The 21982-nt window shown below is 39.1% G+C and overlaps 1 pseudogene; it reads left to right on the top strand.

Annotated features, from left to right (window-relative positions):
- The first annotated feature begins 20676 nt into the window (after positions 1 to 20676).
- On the top strand, positions 20677 to 21155 carry LOC119529887 (annotated as a pseudogene).
- Positions 21156 to 21982: the final 827 nt, after the last annotated feature.

Here is a 21982-nt window from a genome sequence, read left to right on the forward strand (position 1 = left end):
TGTTACCTTCTATGGCAAAAGAGACTTTGCAGGCATGGCTAAGGATTTTGAGATGGGACATTATCCTGGATTATCTGGGTGGATTCAAGGTAATCACCAGGGTCCTTATAAGAGGAGGGCAAAAGGGTCAGAGTCAGAGAAAAAGATTGGAAGATGTTACACTGCTGGCTTTGAAGATAGAGGAAAAGTCCCCCAACCAAGCGATGTAGGCAACCTCCAGAAGCTTGAAAAGGCAAAGAAACAAAATTTCCCATAATGTCTCTAGAAGTGACATAGTCAGACCAACAACTTGGTTTTAGCCCATTGATTAGTTTTGGATTTCTGACATCCAAAACCATAAGATAATAAATTTGTGCTGTTTTAATCCACCTATTTTGTTGTAATTTGCTTACAGTGGCAGCAGGAAACTAATAGAGGAGTTATTAAGATAGCTGGATTTTAACCTCATTTAATCTGCAATTATGGTAAATTACTTTATAGCAATATGGTAATTTGTTTGGCCAACAAATCATCCTTAAATTCTTGAGATGATGCTTGCTTGGTTAAAATGTCTTACTTTTTTTATTCAGTAGTATATTTAGCTTAAAAATATTTTATTTATGATTATTATAACTATGTTCATAAAAGAAATTTGCCTTTAATTTTCCTTCCTCAGAATATCTTACCTGGTTTGGGTATCAAATTAGCTTGATTTATGAAAGGAATTAGAGAGAACTCTCATATTATTCCATGGACATACTGTATAAGCTTGTGATTATATTTCCCTTAAAAACTTCATGAAATGCACATGTAAAATGTTCATGGATAGGTGCCATTATTGATTGTGTGTCAATTTTTGAAATTTTTTTAGTGCTTTTAAGTCCTTTCAGGTTTTCTAATTCTTTTTGAATTTATTTTGGTTATTTATGTTTTTCTAGAAAATGTTCATAGCAGCTCTTTTTCAATTCATTAACATCTGTTTATACTATTCTCCTATATTTTAATTTCTACTTTATATATAGTTATGCCTAATGTTTATTCCTGCCTTCTATCTTTTTTTCTTTTCCAATCTTGAAAGAAATTAATCTATTTTCTTAGTCTTTCCCAATAATTTACTCTCAATTTAATCTTATATTGTTTGTTTAATTTATATTTTCTTAATTTATGTTCAAATCATTATTATTTCCTTTCTTCCATATCCTTTAGATTTACTCTGTTGTTCTTTTAAAAATTTTTAGTTGAATGACTTAGCTCATTAATTTTCAATCTTCTGTTTTCAAATACATACGTGACTATTACATTTAAAGGTAAATTCAGTCACGTACAAACAAAATAATTATACCCCCTCCAACCCAAATTTTATTAGGCTAGTTCTTCCCTAACTCATAACTTTTTCCATCACCACAAATAATGAGTCCTCTGGTCATTTTACTTCCAAGAATGGTTTAATTTAAATAATTAAAATAGCTGGTCCCATGTAGTAGTCAAAACTCTGAAATTCATTAAAAGTCAAAACTTATCCCCACTCTCAGTCCAACAGTGCTGTCCAAAAGAAGGGTGCCATCAGTTTTTTCTCCATTCTCCTCTCCTCCTTCTCCCCACTCCATTAGCTTGATATGCAAGAATTCTCATGGTAAAGAGCAGGAAGGCTTTTGTTAGCCAGCATCAGTGCTTCACGGTTTTGGTGGATGTTCAAAAATTACTCTTTTCTCATTACATTACTTAAGGTACTGTCTGTGCTGCTATGAAAAAGAAACCCTACAATACAATGACTTAAATAAGATAAAAATTTGTTTCTCTCCATAGAGGTATTTCACTGATCTAGGCTGGTGAGATGGCTTAGTTCCATGAGGTCATTCCAAGACCATGTTCCTTCTTATAGCTCCACTATCCTAAAGAACTTTGTCATCATCTTCATGGTCCAAGCTGGGTCACCCCTGTGTCTGCATTCCAACTCACAAAGAGGAGGAAATGGAGCACATTCAAGGCCAACACTTTCTTTTTTTTTTTTAAGCAAGTGATGGAAGTTGCACATTATGTCTAGTCTATGGATGAAAATTTAGTTACATGGCCACACTTAACACTAGAGAGACAGTAAAATGTAGTTTCTGGCTTGGCAGCCATGGGACCAGCTAAAATTCTAGTGCTGACAAAGAAGAGAACAATGGATTTGAAAAGGATAATCAAGAGTTTGCCACAATCATGGGACGCTTTGTAGGCAATCTTGCACCTGGAAGACCTTCAGCCGGGTGAGTTGTCAGCTAGGACTGAATGTTCCCACCCCACCCCACAGAAGCTTTGGCATTCAATACTACACTTCCAGCCTCTTTTTGCAGAGATTGTCTAATCTGTAGCAGAATGCTTTCTTGGGTAAGGTTCAAGATGGCTTCAGGCCAACTCTCTTACAGGATCCACAAGTAGTCCATAAGAAATTCTCTTTCATCCTTTTCCTGACAAATTATGGAATTGTAAGCATTTCTCAATGCAGCCATGTCTCTTTGCTCTTCCATAGGAGAAGTTAGATCGCCACAGAATCTTGCCCTTTAAATATCTCAACTCAAGGTAGTACTCAGTACCACTCTGTCCTTCAAACTCCAGGAACAACAGACCAAGCTTTCTGAGTGGTCAGCTTAAAATACTTGCTCTTTGCTTGAGATGTACAGTTCTCCCTCCCCCAACATGGTTGGAAAGGAACATACAGTTCTTTAACAATTCTCTCCAGAAAAATCTCTCTTTTTCCAATCTGACCAACTCAATTTCAAACTTTTGATACCCTCAATGTGAGTGAGGGTTTAAGGAATATAAGTGCAGTTTTGAGCCACCTCCTTTGAAAGTCCTGCATAGGTGGTGGTTTTAGTTTGCTAAAGCTGAAAAATGCAATATACCAAAAATGGGTTGGCTTTTACAATGGAGATTTATTCGCTTACAATTTTACAGTTCCAAGGCCATGAAAATATCCAAATTAAGGTATCAACAGGATGATACCTTCTCTGAAGAAAGGCCACCAGCATCTGGGATACCTCTGTCACATGGGAAGGCACATGGCCAGCATCTGCTGGTTCTGCTCTCCCAGGTTTCATTGTTTTCAGCTTCTGGCTTCAGCGGTCCCTCTGTGGGTCCTCTCAGCTTCTTCAGGGTTTTTCTCTCTAAGCTCTCTCATCTTTTTCTGTCCTTTTTCCTCTCATAAAGGATGCCAGAAAAAGGATTAAGACCCTCCTTGAGTGGGATGGGTCTCATCTCAATTAAAATAACGTAACCAAAAGGTCTCACCCATAATAGGTCTGCCGCCACAGGAGTGGATTAAAAGAACATGGCCTTTTCTGGGGTACAGAACAGCTTCCAAACAAACACAGTGGCCCAGCACCTCATTTTGGAATGGGGTTATATCTGGTACCTAATATCTTGGGACCTCAGTCAAAACCTTGAAAAAAAGAGACCCATCTTAACACACCATTTCTTAGGCACTTTATATAAATTTACCTCTAAAAATTGTTTTAACCACAAACAACAGGTTTTGAAATGTAGTAGGTTTTTAAGTAATTTTAAATATTTCATAATTTCCATTACAATTTCTTTTTTGACCCATGTATTATTTGGAAATGTGCTTTTGTTTCTAAATGGATGGAAGTTTTGTGGGAGAGTCTCTTGTATACTGATTTTTAAAAGTTAGTTATTGTGGTCAGAAAATATGCTCTATGAGATGCATATAGCTATGTATTGTTGAGAACGCCTGTGAATTTTTTTGAGGCCCAGTGTGCTGGTTAGAAGCTGTTGCGCACCCCAGAAAATGCCATGTTCTTTTAATCCATTCCTGTGGATTGTGGGTGGGGCCTTTTTTTTTTAATTTTAAATTCAGTTTTATTGAGATATATTCACATACCATACAGTCATCCACGGTGTACAATCAACTGTTCACAGTACCATCATATGGTTGTGCATTCATCACCCCAATCTATTTTTGAACATTTTCCTTATACCAGAAAGAATCAGAATAAGAATAAAAAATAAAAAATAAAAATAAAAAAGAACACCCAAATCATCCCCCTCACTCCACCCTATTTTTCATTTAGTTTTTGCCCCATTTATCTACTCATCCATCCATACACTGGATAAAGGGAGTGTGATCCACAAGGTTTTCACAATCACACTGTCCCTCTTTGTAATCTACATTGTTATACAGTCGTTTTCAAGAGTCAAGGCTACTGGGTTGGAGTTTGGTAGTTTCAGGTATTTACTTCTAGCTATTCCAATACAATAAAACCTAAGAAGTGTCATCTATATAGTGCATAAGAATGACCACCAGAGTGACCTCTAGACTCCACTTGAAATCTCTCAGCCACTGAAGCTTTATTTCATTTCATTTAGCATCCCCCTTTTGGTTAAGAAGATGTTCTCAATCCCACGATGCCAGGTCCAGATTCATCGTGGGTGGGACCGTTTGATTAGGTTGTTTCCATGGAGATGTGACCCACCCAATTAAAAGTAGGTCTTAATCCATTACTGCAGTCTTTTATGAGAAGAAAAAGGTAGAAAAAAAGCCAGAGAGCTCAGAAACAGAGAAACACCCACAGAAATGGAAAGAGCCACTGAAGCCAGAAGCTGAAGGCAATGAAACCTGGGACAGAAGGACCAGCAGATGCCAGCTATGTACCTTTCCATGTGACAAAGGTGTCCCAGATGCCAGCAACCTTTCTTCAGAGAAGTTAACCTCTTGTTGATGCCTTAATTTGGATATTTTCACAGCCTTAGCACTGTAAAATTGTAAGCTAATAAATCTCCCTTGTAAAAGCATATACCATTTCTGGTATATTGCATTTCAGGAGCTTTAGCAAACTGAAACACCTAGCAATTTTTGTGACTGTTTTGCTCATTCATTCTTCAACCTGTATAATCAGATTTTTGCCACTACTCCACAGAAACTGATTTTTGCCAAGGTTGCCAATGACTTCCAAATTGCCAAATAGAATATCAGCCTTAGTCCTTATCTTCTCACTCTCTGAATAGCCAGGCACTAGTGGACCACTTTCACCTTCTTGAAACACTCTTCTCTTAACTACTGAAACATATTGTTTACCAAAAATGTATAACTTGAACTAAGTCAGGAAAAAATATTTAAACAAGCCCAAATTTAGGGATATTATACAATGTAACTGTCCATTAGTCTTCAAAATTATCATTTGTCATGAAAGGGAAAGACAAAGGAATTATTCCAGACTAAAGAAGACTAAGGGGGCATGAAACTAAATGCAACATGCGATCCCAGATTGAACTCTGGGTGAGCAAAAGGACATTAGTAGGAAAACTGGTAAAATTTGAATAAGATTTGTAGATTATATAGTATTGTATTAATGGTAATTTCCTGGTTTGATCCTTGAACTATGGTTATGTAAATTCATCATTTGGGGAATTGAATGTATACAGGATTTCTTGTAATATTTTACAATTGTTTGCATGCCTGAAATTATTTCAAAATAAAAAGTTGAAAAAAGAATGTATGTGCTTTTGATTCCAAGTTTAAATTTCTAGCCCAGATCTGTCTTCTGAACTACAGACCAATACATTAAGCTGCCTGTCTGATGTTTCCATTGAGATGTATCACAGGTCTTTTATGCTTAAGATTGATAATGTTGAACTCTTGCCCTATCCTCAAAATTTCTTCCTCCACAAGTCTTTTCCAGACCCTAAATGTCACCACTACCCATCCAGTCACTCAGAGCACATTTCTTTACATCATTCCCCACATTCAACCCATCACTAAAAACTGTTGATCCTATTTGAAAAAAATCTCTCTCTCTCTCTTTCTCTCTCTCTCTCACACACACACACACACACACAAAGAGGCATTCACATCTGAGTCTCAGAACTACATTGTTAAGATTATACAACACCCTCTCTCTCCAGCTAAGCCAACTTGGCAGGTGAAATCACTGCCCTCCCCCCTACGTGGGATCTGACACCCAAGGAAGTAAATCTCTCTGGCAACATGGAATATGACTCCCGGGGAGGAATCTAGACCTGGCATCATGGGATGGAGAACATCTTCTTGACCAAAAGGGGGATGTGAAAGGAAATGAAATAAGCTTCCGTGGCAGAGAGATTCCACAAGGAGCTGAGAAGTCACTCTGGTGGGCACTCTTACAATATAGACAACCCTTTTTAGGTTCTAACGAATTAGCATAGCTAGCAGTAAATACCTGAAACTATCAAATTACAACCCAGAACTCCTGAATCTTGAAGACGATTGTATAAAAATGTAGCTTATGAGGGGTGACAATGTGATTGGGAAAGCCATATGGACCACACTCCCCTTTGTCCAGTGTATGGATGGATGAGTAGAAAAATGGGGGCAAAAAAAAAAAAAAAAAAAAAAAAAAAGGCACCCAGTGTTCTTTTTTACTTTAATTGTTCTTTTTCACTTTAAATTTTATTCTTATTATTTTTGTGTGTGTGGTAATGAAAATGTTCAAAAATTAACTTTGGTGATGAACGCACAACTATATAATACTACTGTGAACAATTGAATGTATGCTTTGTATGACTACATGGTATGTGAATATATCTCAATAAAATTGAATTAAAAAAAGATTATACAACAAAATTGGTATTTCTTGTATTTGGGTGAGAATGTTCTGGATATGAGGTTGTAGTGGACCTATTGAACTTTGGAAAAATGGATGCATGGGAGGTCTGGGTTTAGAAATAATTTTCCTTTGAAGGTTTTGAGGTGTATATATAAATTTCAGAAGCAAAATAAAAAGAAATGAGAAGGGATATTTCATTCTGAGGATTTTAATTTCACTGTGGAAACTTGATAAGGGAAACAAAAAGTAAGTATTCAGATTTTGAGCTTTTCATATTGTTGCCATTGTATTAATAGAATTAGTATCATCTGGACATAATCCTTTCTAATTAGCTGAGTTGTATAATTCAAGATGGACATAGGGATCTTTTTTCCAGAGACTGTGACCTAAAGATTAAACAGGGAACATCATGTGGTCCCATTTCAGAATCTCCTCTGATAACTTTTTATCTTTTCATCCATGGGAACATCCTTACCTTTAGATATGGCTGTTAAGCCCAATTAATTAACAGAATAAATAACAAAGATGGGAGGAAGTAGGCATTAGGAGAGGGAAAACCACCTAGATTAATTGCCATTCTTTCAGTTGCAGTAAACAAACCCCAAATCAAACTAGCTAAAGCAAAAGAGCCATTTATTGGAAAGATACTTGGGTAATGACAGAATCAAAAAGAAACTGTAGGAACCAAAGCTACTGTGAAGACCTCAAGGAATAGAATCAAGGACTAACACACCAGGATCATCTCTCCTTCCTCTCATCGGTCTCTCAGTTTCTCCAAGTTGAGAGAGACATAAAGCCCACAGCTCTGAATCATATACTTTCAGCTTTATTCCTAAATAAATAAATAAATAAATAAAGGAAGGAAGGGAAATTTTTCCCTCTGGAACCACTTAGGGAAAAAATCTCAGGGAAGTATTCTGATTGGCCAGCTTGAGCTAAATGCCCACTATGGAACCAATCACAATTTCCAGGGGGATGTGATACTCTAACTGGATAAGGCCAGGTCAATGCCCATCCTGTGGCCAGGAGGTGGAGGAATGCTGTGATTGGAGACCCTACCAGAATATCAGGGAACCCTCCCTACCCCAACTCAAAGCTGAAAGACAGGGCATTTTTGTTACAAGGAGAAAAGTAAAGAAGCTGGGTAGACAAAACATAGATATTCACTTCACTTTCTTTCCATATCTTTCCCCTAGAGAAGAGAAAGGATTTAAGATAAAAATTATTTAATCACAACTTCCCTTCACTCTATGTGTGATTCCAAGCAAGGAGTTTTTCCTCCATTTATTTATAGAGAGATATATTGAAACTAAAAGTCAGCAGTATTTCCTCATAGGGAATTTAAGGAGTTGACATGAATACATTTCTCAGTGCATCCTATTTTTTAAAGAAGTACGTGGCAGGCAAAATAATGGCTGCCAAAAATGTCTATATCCCAATTCCCATAACCCGTGAAGATGTCACCAAACACATTGCAAAAAGAGATTTTGCCAGTGCAATTGTGAGTACGGACCTGAGAAGAAGAGAATTCCTGGGTTATCCAGGTGGGTCCTATCTAATCACATGCATCCTTAAAAACAGAGAACCTTTCCCAGTGATGGTTAGAGAGATATGGTGATGGCTTTGAAGACAGAGGAAGGGGACTAGGATATAGGGAACACAGAAGTCTCTAGAAGCTGGAAAAGGCAAGGAAATGGATTCCTCCCTTGGATCTCCATAAAGGAATACAGTCCTGACAACACCTTAATTTTAGCACAATAAGACTGTGTCTGAATTCTGACCTCCAGAACTGTAAGTTAATAAATTATGTTGTTTTAAGCTACTAAGTTTTTGGTAATTTGCATAGGCAACAATGGAAAACTACCATAAGGAGGTATGAAACTATTCAGACAAATTTGCTTAGAAACATTAGACCATACACACTGTCTGTTACTATCATTTTCTTCCAAAGACAAGGGAAAAAATGTAAAACAGCTGGGATCTCCAATTCTATTTAGAGACTTTGTCTATGAATAGTAAGATATGAGGGCATAAATTATGTCATGTTCAGAGGTGATGTAGTCCCTCTGTGTCAAAAGGTCAGTGTATGAATGTGGTTTGTTTTTTCTCTCCTGATACTTTCTTCCAGGTACCCTAAATTAGGGAAATATTTGAGAAAAGACAGCTGATCCCATAATAACTAGGCCTCCACTGGGTTTTAGGATAAATTATCCATTGAATTACAAGTTTCTGCTTCTACTATAACAGACTTGAGGGGACAGGAAGCATGAAGAAATGACCCTGTTCTGATGGACAGAAGCTAGATAGGCAGTGAGGAAGTTGTGCATGGAGTTTGGACCTTCATTATAGACTGGGGCTGTAGAAATAAGCTATTGTATCTGCCTTGTTTCAATGATGATAGCAGTAATGTTCTGGATCTCTCTAGGCAGGAATAATAGAGACCACCAGACCACTTAGCCTATACTCTACGAGTATCTCTTTGTATCATATAATATACCACATCTATCCTCAGGGAAAGAATTCCCACTATTAGACAAACACCAACTGGAACTATGACAGGAGAATGGAAATTGTGGTAATTGGTGTCACTTTCTTCTTTGTTCAAATACTCTATAAATAAAAGAGTTCCAAATTTAGTCAAATAGCAGATGGACTAAAGAAAATTGAAATAAACTGTGTGTAAACTACATAAGCCTTTCTGAAACATCTGGCCATAATGTTGTCAAACACAAGCTCCTTGAGGGCAGGGACTCTTTCTGTTCACTGCTGTCTGCTAAGTACTTGGCAGTACATACTTAATATGTTCATACTGAATATATGAAGAGGACTTCAATCCAGTCATGGCATTGGCATAGCCAAGATGTCCCGTTAGGTTTGGAGTTATCCTAATAGCATATAATCCTGAACTTCCTCAACTAAAGAGCAGCCAATTCCAAAACAGTTCTTCCTTCTTCCTGGTAATGGGTGCCAGTTGTATAGGTGTTATGAAGACACATGCCAGGAATTGCTTCTCTCCAAGGGAAGCCAGAATATTAGATACCTAATATCAATTGGGTCAAAAACTTAATAGTGACATTGACTGAATCTCTTTGTGCCACATAGCTCTTGTCTCCTTCTTTCCAAACTGAGAACAATAACCCCTTTCTGCGTTGGGCCTTTCACTAGCTATTCTCTCTGCTTGGAATGCTCTTCCCTGGATCTTCACAAGGCTGACTGCTTCTTATCATTCCTGGCTTATCTTAAATGTCCCCTCCTCAAAGAGGCTATCCAATCGAAAGTACTACCTCAGTCACTCTATCACATCACTCTGTTTTGTTATGAGCTGATATTCTTTTGCTCCCTTGATTTTGTTTTTGCTTTTGTTTATTATCTTTCTCCTCACTAAAATTGAGCTCTGTGAGAAGAGGGAACTTTCCTTACTTCTTCAACTCCATCCCAGCTTCTAGAGTATAGTATATATTTCATAAATATTGTTGAATAAATGATCAAGCATGTCAAATGTAAGTTAAAGGGTGTAGTTGGATAGACAATGCTACAAACAAGGCCTAGGAATCTAGACCCAGCCATGTAAACAGGATAGGAGGCCAATCAGTTAGTTGGTGCCCCTCGTCTGTGCTCTCCCTGCTGAGGCACCATGCATCACTTTGCAGTCTCTGGTTTGCACAACAGTTTTCACAGAGACCTAGAGGCCCTCCAGGGCAGAGACCATGCCTTACCCAGTTTGGTGTCTCCAGCACCTGGCACTGTGACAGACATCAGCAGGGTGCTCACTAAATGTTTGGCTGAGGAAATAAAATTATTAAGACTTATATTGATAGAACTGAGTTTAAGTAACAACTTTGCCATGCACTAGACAGGTGACTTTGGCAAGTCTCAGACTCATGCCTCAGTTTCCTCATCTGGTTAAAAAATAGTAAATAACAATGTGGAATCTTCAAGCATATAGCCAATTTTCAGGAAACATTGGTTTTAAAAAAAAAACAGAGCTATTCAATTTAGTGAATCTTTAACTTCTGAATGAAAAAACGACACGCAACATTTTAGAGTATAAAAATAGGAAATATAATGTATTACCTTATAGGTAGCAAAATACACATTTCAGTTGTACAGTAAGGAAAATATGGGAAGAATGATAAGCTAAAATCTTGATGTTTTTCAAGCATCAAACATCAATGATAATTAAATAACAGTGATTTTTCTTTTACTACAACTCTTTAGATGAATAAGAAATGGCTAAATGTTGCCAAGATTTCCACCAAAAAAGGACACTGAAAGCAATTTAATTCCTCCTTAAGATTCAGAAATGTATATGAAATCTTTAGCAGAGAAAAATGTTAATTTCACGGTTCAGAAAGTATTTCACAAACTTTCACAGTGTAATGAGCCCATCTTGTGGCCTTTTATAAAATTGCCACTTTTTTTAAGTTAAATATATTTGTTAACCATAGGTTTAAAGGTGTCATTTATTCAACAAACACCGTTTGAACACTTACTGTGTACCTGATGCCATGCTGGCTGCTATGGATACAGTAACAGGAAATGTAACAAAAAATAAAACAAATCCCTGCTGCTGAATTCGTAACAATCTAAAGGAGGAAACAGGTATTTAAGCAGCGATATTACAGTAGAATGATTAAGTGCTATTATACAAAGGAATATGCTTAAGTTACTACAACAGAGTTAAGCAAAGTGTCCCCAGAACTCAAAGTGAAACTGATACATCTCCACTTTCAGAAATGGCTCTGATCACCAAAGAAATCATGTGACATTAGAGGCTGGGTTAAATATTAATTTTTAGTCTGCCATTTTAGTAGGAAGTTTTACAGATTTTCTTAATCTAGTGATCCCAGAGAAACTTGAGTATATGTGGCTCTCATCTAAATCACCCATTCTCAGCATGTACCAAGTACAGTATTTTTTAAATGGCTTACTGTTTATGCTCCTTATTGGTATCAATTTTCTGTCTCCCTCCATCCACTCACAATTGTAGCTTTAGGGAAATGGGGAGGGCAAAAAAGTCTTTTCAGGGCATGACAGGTGTGCCAGTTTGAATGTATTTTATGTCCCCCAAAATGTGATGTTCTTTAATGCAATCTTGTGGGGGCAGATGTTTAAGTGTTGCTTAGGGTGAAACCTATTGATTCAGAATTTCCATGGAGATGTGACCCGATCAACTGTGGGAGAGACCTTTGATTACATTATTTCCATGGAGGTGTGACCTTACCCCTTCAGAGTGGATCTTAATTAAATCACTGGAGTCCTATAAAAGAATTCACAGACAGAAGGAGCTTAGAGAAGCTGAGAGTGACATTTTGGAGAGCAGTTGAGAGAGACATTTTGAAGATGGCCATTGAAAGCTGACACTTGGAGATGCTAGCCCAGAATTTGCTCTGGAGAAGCTAAGAGAAACAAGCCTAGAGACATTTTGGAGAAAGCCGTTTTGAAAGCAGAACCCCAGAGCAGATGGCAGCCATGTGCCTTCCCAGCTAACAGGTTTTCCGGACACCATTGGCCTTTCTTCAGTGAAGGTACCCTAGTGTTGATGCCTTAGCTTGGACACTTTTATGGCCTTAGGATTATAACTTTGTAACCAAATATATCCCCTTTATAAAAGACAATCCATTTCTTTTGCCATTATGTATCTTGCATAATGGCAGCAGGGATATGACAGAATATTTTAATCAAACAGACAGAGGAAGGGCAAACCCAATCCTCTCCATCCTGATGGATTAGGGGAGAAAATGGGAGATAGAAACAGGAGAGACAAGCAATCAGAAGCTCTTAGTTTCAAGGATTTGTGAGAGCAGGAGGATGTCATAGACTAGGAGGAGCATTACCTTTTTAGGAGCTCCTGACCAACAAGTGACCATTCCCAGCATGGGTGAGACATTGGAGAGGCATAGTCAACCAGAGACAAGACCATCCCTCCGTTCCTGAATGACAGAGGCTGAGATGAGAGCCCACAGACCAATTGTGGGATCTACCCTAGTGGAGGTAAAGCAGATCCACAGCTTTGGCCAAGGTCAGATTGAAGAGATCACAGGGACTCAAAAGTGTGTCAATACTATCAAGGCTCACAAGAAACCAAGTCAGCAGCGAAGGCCAATCAGAATCAGATCATGGCAAAGCTGAGAAAGAATAAAGCACAAGTTTACCAGTCAGGGTCAGCAGTGGACCCCAGTAGAATGCAAGAATTGAAATAGACCAAGCATACCTCCATGGACAGCAAGTGACTCACATACAAGGAAGAAGACCTGCTACCCAAAAGCCAGGATGCTATATAGGCTGTACTCACATACTCTGGTGTCTGGGTCTTTCTACCCCTTATATATGGAATGTAGCCTTCATTTGCTTCTACAACTTACATCCCCACATACAATCTCATTCAGCAGACAAAGGTTCTTCTTGATGATCCATCCTCCTCAGAAAGCATAAAAGGATGATTCTGAAAGATTTTTTAAAAAAAGGTATTATTTTAAATATGTATCCTTTCATAGTGCTTCCATGGCAAGATTGAACATAGGGTTTAATGGCAAAGTAAAATTAAAATATAATGTTGAAGGGAAGAAACTAAGATGGTGGCTAGCTGAGACAGGGCAAAAAAATGCCTCCATGGAAAACACTAGCTAAAAACCAGAAAGTGACCCAGAATACTGGTTACAGCGATGCGCCAGCTGGATGAGGGCTCCTAGCTCCAGCAGGGCTGTATACTTGGTGAAACCGGGAGTCTGCATTCTGAAATGAGTGAGTAAGCTGGCTGGAAGACCTGCAGCCGCGCAGCAGTCTGGGGAAACCAGGGTTCAGCGTTTGGAGACCGGCTGGCTCTTTAAAAAAAAAGAGGGGGGGGGGGGGACCCAGGAGTGGCTGCAGCAGGGACTGTGGGAACCACGCAGCAAAACACAGCAAGAGGGGGCTGGGCTGGCCTCTCGGTGTCTGGCCGGGACGACAGCCCACTGCAGATACTCTTGGGTCCGGGGGAATGGAGGGGTGAGCCAGAAGCAGAAAGAAACCCCGCGGCTAACAGCTGGTCTCCTGGAGGGCTGGATAAACTCCTGCCCGGGGCTGTGCTCACAGCCCAGAGCCCTGCCAGTTGTCCCGGAGCTGGGAAGGAGGAACTGTGCAAAGAGGAGGGGGCTGAGATGCCCCGTTTGGCCATTTTTGCTTCAGGCTGAGAGCGTGCCGCCGCACGGCCCGGTGGCCTGGGGCTTCCCTTGAGGGATGGCACATACTGTGATGTAGCACAGCATTCCCTCGGCTGAGCTCCTGGAGGATCACAGCTGGGAGGGGGGACCCACTCGGAGAACCCAGGGACACTATGCCAAGTCCGGTGGTTTGCGGGACAGTGAGAGAGAGGGTCTGGGGCTGAAATGAAATGAAGGCTTAGACTCTTGCGGCGGCCTTGAATCTCCGGGAACTTGGGGGATTTGAACATTAAAACTGCCCTTCCTCCCTGGCCACCCATACACACGCCCCACATCCAGGGCAGATGGCTCCAGCAACACACCCAAACTGAGTTCTCCAACTGAACCCACAAGAATCATTTCCCCACACACCGTGGGAACAAGGTTGAGAACTGACTTGAGGGATATAGGTGACTCACAGACGCCATCTGCTGGTTTGTTAAAGAAAGTGTACGTCACTAAACTGTGTTTCTGAAAAATTAGATCGATATCCCTTTTTTTTTTTTTTACAACTTGAAAGAAACCTATCAAGCAAAACAAATGCCCAGAGGCCAAAAACAACAGAAAATCTAAATGCATATGATAAAACCAGAAGATATGGAGAATCCAACTCCAAACACACAAATCAAGATATCAAGAGATACACAGTACCTCACAAAATTAATCAAAGAGCTACAATTGAGGAACAAAAACATGGCAAAGGATTTAAAGGACATCAAGAAGGCCATGGCCCAGGATATAAGCGACATAAAGAAGACCCTAGAAGAGCATAAAGAAGACATTGCAAGAGTAAATGAAAAAATAGAAGATCTTACGGAAATAAAAGAAACTGTTGGCCAAATTAAAAAGACTCTGGATATTCACAATACAAGACTAGAGGAAGCTGAACAACATCTCAGTGTCCTAGAAGCCCACAGAACAGAAAATGAAAGAACAAAAGAAAGAACGGAGGAAAAAATGGAAAAAATCGAAATGGATCTCAGGGATACAATAGATAAAATAAAACATCCAAACTTAAGACTCTTGGTGTCCCAGAAGGGGAAGAGAAAGGTAAAGGTCTAGAAAGAGTATTCAAAGAAATTGTTGGGGAAAACTTCCCAAACCTTCTACACAATATAAATACACAAATCATAAATGCCCAGTGAACTCCAAATAGAATAAATCCAAATAAACCCACTCCAAGACATATTCTGATCAGACTATCAAATACTGAAGAGAAGGAGCAAGTTCTGAAAGCAGCAAGAGAAAAGCAATTCACCACATACAAAGGAAACAACATAAGACTAAGTAGTGACTACTCACTGGCCACCATGGAGGCAAGAAGGCAGTGGCATGACATATTTAAAATTCTGAGAGAGAAAAATTTCCAACCAAGAATACTTTATCCAGCAAAACTCTCCTTCAAATTTGAGGGAGAGCTTAAATTTTTCACAGACAAACAAATGCTGAGAGAGTTTGCCAATAAAAGACCTGTCCTACTTCAGATTCTAAAGGGAACCCTATCAACAGAGAAACAAAGAAAGGAGAAAGAGATATAGAGACTTTTAACAGACGTATGTAGTACCTTACATCCCAAATCACCAGGACACTCATTTTTCTCTAGCGATCACAGATCTTTCTCCAGAAGGGACCATAAGCTGGGACATAAAACAAGCCTCAAGAAATAAAAAAAAAAAAAAATTGAATATACTCAAAGCACATTCTCCAATCACAATGTAATACAAATAGAAGTCAATAATTTTTGAACTGTAACTCCACTATTTACTCCCTACATGATATAAAATACACAAACTCTAAGGACAAATCAGTGGTTTTGAACTCAATGTAAAATAAGTAATTTTAGACAACTATATAAAGGTGGGGGAATGAAGGAGTATAGGAACATAGTTTATGTGTCCTATCGAAGTGAAGGTGGTATCAAAGAAAAACAAGATTGATATGGATTTAAGAGGTTAATTTTAAGCCCCACAGTAAACACAAAGAAATTATCAGAGTATATAACCACAGAGATGAAAAGTAGAGTTTGGGTTAAGAGAAATGGGGGAAGGGGCAAGGGGGAGTTAAGAAATGAGTGTAGGGTTGCTGTTTGAGGTGAAGGGAAATTTCTAGTAATGGATGGTGGGAAAGAGCATTACAACATTCTAAATGTGATTAATCCCACTAATGGAAGGCTAGGGATGTAGTGGAATGGGAAGATTTAGGCTGTATATATGTTTCCACAACTGAAAAAAAATAAAAATAAAAGACAGTCTAGATGACAATTGAATGCTAAGGATGAACTTGGATGGGATTGGAGGATAGAGGACAGGTGGCTCAAAGGGACACAGTTGAGACATAAGGAATAGGAAATATAGAATGTAAGCTTTGTATCATTGTTGAATCTCTTGTACTTCTTAGCTGCGCTTAATGGAATTGCATAAAAGAATGTTCTTATTCATGGGAAGTGTATACATGAATTATAGTGTATGTTCAAGGATGTGTGCAGTTAACGCTCATATGTTCAGAAGACAGAGCAATACATGATGGATGATAGATAGGGAGAGAGGGAGGGAGGGAAAGAAATAGTGATGTGACAGCATGTTAAAGTTGGTGGATTGAGCTATTGGGGGAGGGGGTTCAGGGTATGATGGATTCTGTGTATGGGGCTAGTATTGTTTTTGCAACTGTTCATATGACTTTGAATTTATTTCAAAATAAAAAAATATATAATGTTGAAGACAATACAAAGACAACAGACAATTTTAAATGACATAAGTTCTTTAGAATGATCTCTTTGATGGAAGTATGCAGAGTAAGCTAAAATTTTCTTTCTCTTCTTTTCCTTTTTGTTCATTCAGTTCCTTCAACAAATATTTTTGAGCACCTATCTTATCCCAGACGCTATGCTCATGACCAGTTTAAATATGATTTAAGAAAGAAGGGACTCTTTCCTTCCTCCAAAGTTTTCATATCTGAAGATTAGATGAATTTTCAAGAATCCACTCAACAAATAGGTGTTGTGTGTTGACTAAGTGCCACTCACTGTACATTAACAGTATTACTAGAAGTTAAGGAGAAAAGAAATGGAACGGGCTATCAAAGGATTAAATCGAGTAAGCTGTCATTGTTTTACCAAGATGACTGACAACAGATTCTGGCACCATGAGGATGAAACAACTATTTAAGGTTCATATAACTTCCTTCACATCACCCAGTTGTAGGGCTGTTCTCCTGAAAGTAAAGAATTAAGATCAGTTCCCCAGTTAAGTGACTTTATGTAAACTATCAATATCATTATTTCTTCCATGAATTCCTTTTAAATTAATAAAAAATAAATTTCCTCCCTTTTCTCCCAGTCTTAATTCAATTTATTCAACAAATACTTACTAACTCCTACTTTGTGCCAGTAACCTGTACTTGATGCTAGGGATACAACCATAAACAAGACCTTCTTTCAGTTCCTATAACATATTTAGTTCCATTGACCCTCCCCACCTAAGGGACTCTGGAATTCTTGACTCCCTTCTCTACATCAAGCCCATTTACTTAGTCATCTGCTTCAGCACTTGCAATCAAGGTGCCATGTTGCTTCAGCAACATGCTGAACTCAGGGCTTCTCTAAGAGACTCTCACCTTCCTGAATTAGGGTGAAAAGGAAGTAGGGCACAGGTTTGATCTAGATTTCTCAACCCCATCTTGTAGCTTCTGTTGCCCCAAAAGAGACATAACCTGGGGGAAAGAAAGGCAGGAAAGAGAAGACTTCTCACTTGCAACTTACATCATTTGCTCTCCTTTCCTTCTTGTTCCAGGATCCTCTGCCCAGTCCAGAGAGGGCTTTTATCTTCTCCTTGTGTAACATATCCTGCATCCTCCCTACTCTATGGCTTATAGTAAAATTCAACACTAGTCCTACCAAGCTTTGATTTTTATTATTAAAAGAAAGCTTTTGGAATTCAGGAAACCCTTTAATCTTAAGGGTAACTAGCTCTTGCATTTGAAAGTCTGGCCTTGGAGACTAATGTCTCACAATAGATTAGTAACTTCAAAACTGATCAATGTCCTGATTATTTTAGCCTGTCTTTGCCTTCTTCCTAAAGCAATGAATGGGTGAAGACCCATAAGACAACAAGAACAATTTCAAGTAAGGGGTGGGGGCAGGGACCTTGGTTTAAATTCTCTAAACAGAATCCTGCTACTTATATTTGAGTGATTACTTGATAAACGTCTATCACTTTCACTATACAGCAAGTGTGTCTTCAACAGGAACTATGTCTATTTGGTGTGCCCCATTAATGAAGACATGGTCCTTGCCCTCACAGTGTTTACAGTGTGCAGACAGACAAGTAAACAAGCAATGACAATGCAGTGTGCTCTAGACTGTAACAAGAAAAACTACAAAAGCACCTTAGAAAAGCATTTCAGGGTGACTTAAGCCATACCTGGACACCAGCAAAGCACCCAGTGGAAGTGACAGATAAGTTGAAGGGTGAAGAGAAGTTAATCAAATAAAAGGCATTTGTGAGTGACTCTTTAAATTATGTTCCAGAGATTAAATTTATTTCTACAGGCAATAGAAAACCATTGAATAGTAAAAATACAGGGTGGTGAATCTTTTAAAAGGTCATCCTGCCAGATACAGATTAAATAGAAAAGAATTTCTGGAGGTGAAAAAGTCTGGTAGGAAATGTTTATAGAATAACATGAAATTTTGTAGTTTCAGGTGGCCTGGCCCAGGGGGTTGGCAGTGGGAATGGAGAGAAGTATGTGAATCAGAGACATGGTTTCCTGGATGCTAAGACAAATACCACACAATAGGTTGGCTTAACAGTAGGAATTTATTGGCTTACAGTTTCAGAGGCTAGAAAGCTTGCTTCCTCCTAGGGTTTTTAGCATCTAGCTTGCTGCAGTTCTTGGATTCTTTGGCTTTCTCATTGCATGATGATGCCCTTTCCTTTCTCCTCCAGGTTCCTGATGACTTCTGGCTACTTCTGTGGGCTTCTCTGACTCTACCTTTCAATTTTATTCCCTTTATAACTCCTCTAGTGGTATGCTGGTTTGGAGCTGTTATCTACCCCACAAAAGACCGTGTTCTTTTAATCCATTCTCATGGGGGCAGACCTACTGTGGGTGGGACCTTTTGGTTAGGCTATTTCAATTGAGATGTGACCCAGCCCATACAAGATAGGTCTTAAAGCAAGAGAAGCTAAGAGATGAAATCCAGAGTTTGTCCCAGAGAAGCTAAGAGAGGAAAAGCTCCAGGGAGCTGAGACAGAAAGCCACTGAAAACAGAGCCCAGGAGAGAAGGAACAGCAGAGGTTGCCATGTGCCTTCCCATGCAACAGAAGTACCCCAGATGCCAGCAGCCTTTCCTCAGAGAAGGTATCCTCTTGTTGATGCCTTAATTTGAACATTTTCATGGCCTTAGAATTGTAACTGGTAACTTAATAAATCCCCTTTTTAAAAGTGAATCCATTTCTGGTATTTTGCATTCCAGCAGCTTTAGCAAACTGGAACAAGTAGTGTGGATTAAGACCCAACCTTATTCAATTGGGCCACAACTTAACATAATATCTTCAAGAGCCTCCCAGGAAGATGGCAGAGTAGAGGGCAGTGCTCACTCCTCCAAAAACAGCTAGTGGACAGGCAGAAACTGTCTGAAATAACTGTCCTGAGGCTAGAACAGTCTAGGGAGCATTATATAGCATCAAGCAAAGAGCGGGACAAAGACACTGAGACACTGTGGTAAAAAGACTGAATAAGTCATTCCACAGTGACTGCTGATGCCCATCCCCCACTCTCAAGGCTAGCCACTTGGGGTCCAGTTCCTAGCTGGCTCCTATGGATGGAGAGGTACCTGGAAGCCCTCTTCCCCAAGAACAGGGCAGGGCAAGGTCAAGGACTGATAAGGGCTCTTGATCAGCAAAGTTAGATCACTGGGTCCCAGGTCTTTCAGCCTGCCATGGACAGAAACAGCCATGCCATTGTTTCAACCCCACCCCCAATGGGGGCAAAGATAGTGTAGATTCAAAGAAGCAGGGCCTACGTAGACTTCAGGGAAAATTTTGCTGAGGAGCACCATCTGCTAGGCAGGCCACAAAAGCGCAGCTTCAGGGAACTGTCACAAATGCCTTTTGGCAGCTTTCCTGACCCTCTCCCCAGGATTCTTATAATTGCCCTGTACCCCTTCATGAATTCCTGGACTTGTTTTTGGCTGGGAAATAATGACTTGGAAAGTCTTCTTTTCCAGGATGACCTTCCTCTCAGACCTTGCCCTCCAGGCGAAAGCAGCTAGAGGCAATGAAAGGAGAGTTTTGAAAAGAAAAATAGAGAGGCAAAACAAAAACAATCAGAGCAGATCAAGATTCCTGGAGAAGAAACAGAGGAAAGGAATCTGTCCCCTGGGGATGAAACAATTGCCTAAATAGTACAATCTTAAAAATTGTACTGCATGCCCAGGGCAAGAATCAGATGAAGAAGAGCTGAAAAATAAACCTGAAACCTGATCAAACACAGGCAATTCTAAAGGTCTAGAATAAATTGAACCAAGTGTCAAAGAAGAGTCTCAATGCAAAGCCAATCAATCAACAATAAAATCCTAGGCTACACAGAAAAGCTTATCTTCAAAGTAAACTCATCAAGATAGTAAGATGCCTAAACATGAGCAAAAAATAGCAAGCAAACTAAGAAACAGAAAGATATGGCCCAGTCAAAGTACAAATTAAAATTTTGGAGGAGACAAAGAATTTGGAACAACTAATCAAAGATGTTCAAACAAATCTCCTAAATTGAGAAGACGAAGGAAAGTATGGCCAAAGAGATAAAGGATACTAAGAAGACACTAGGTAAGAATAAAGAAGAATATTAAGTATGAATAGAAAAATAACAGAACTTATGGAATGAAAAGCACAATAGGAGAAATTAAAAATACACTAGAGGTGTTCCGGCCAAGAGGGAAAATGCAGCCTCTGACTGAAGAGGAGACCTGTGTAATGTTTGAGGAGATTGAGAAATATGAGAAGATCCTGAAGCTGGCTGCCAACATCTCCAGTGACACAAGCTGGTATCGCTGAGAATCTGCTTCCAAAAATTCACTAAGACACTCAAGTTCTATTTGCACATCACAGCTCTGGAATATTTTGTGCCCTATATCAAGTATAAAGTGTGGGTAAAGCCTGAAGCAGAGCAGTCTTTCCTGCATGGGGACCATGTGTTGAAATCTGGTCTAGGTTGAATTACTGAAAATACCTCACAGTACTAGGGAGTGGTGGTGTAATCCATGGCAGGAATCCCTTTGGATTTGGGGGTGCAAATGCTCCCCTGACCTCCAGAGCCCCTGTCCCCCCAAGACTGCAGGAAAGTAGATCCCATGGTGATTGTGGTATTTCATCAAGTAGACATTGGGGAATAGGTGCAGCATGAAGAAACACTGTCTTAAAATGGAGTCATTGCAAGGACTTATGGCTATGTGGCCTAGATTTGTTTCCTGTAGGTTGCACCATGGTTTTGAGATTTGTCAACACTGTAACCTCTTCAGGGACCTCTTAGTTTAATATTATCTCTATCACTGGTGAATGCAGGCTGGATTCTTATTAAACAGAAATGGCTTGAAAATGGAATTTGCTTGTGACTAAGTAGAATGCCATGTTTTATATTTGAATCAGAGGGCTTCTTGTTCTGAGTAACAGGTTCTAAATCTTTTGAACTTAGGATGAGAATAGCTTATAATTGTTATCTGTGATAACACCTTGCCTTCCAAACTCATGATAACACAGTGGATTTTCCATATTATTTATTAATATTGTGAAAGACAGCTATTGCCATATCAGAATGCTAGGCTCTATCTGGGGTTTTACAGATGAGATTTAGCTAAACTTCAAGAACAATTTATTCTGCTCTTTTTCAATACAGTAAGTACAAGGGAAAAAAACCCTGGATTCAAGCTTCAGTTATGTCACTTAGCAGTTTTATGTCCTGAGATGAATCGCTCAACTTTTCTAAGCTTCATTTTCTACTTCTGTGAAAAAACAGCTTTAACTGTCTACCTAAGAAAGGTTTTTAGAATTAGAGATCTGTGATTGCAAAGCCCTTTGCACAGTACCCTGACAAATGATGAATGTTCAATAAATGGTAAGAATTTATTATTTTTATATTGCATATTCTTGAGTATTCCTGTTACTAAGAGTAGGGTCTTATGAATATAACTTGGTTATATTATCTTGGCTTTTATAAGCTGCTTTCTTGATCTTCTTTTTCCTTGTATTG

This window comes from Choloepus didactylus, chromosome 3, assembly GCF_015220235.1.
Source record: "Choloepus didactylus isolate mChoDid1 chromosome 3, mChoDid1.pri, whole genome shotgun sequence".
Classification (NCBI taxonomy): Eukaryota; Metazoa; Chordata; class Mammalia; order Pilosa; family Megalonychidae; genus Choloepus; species Choloepus didactylus.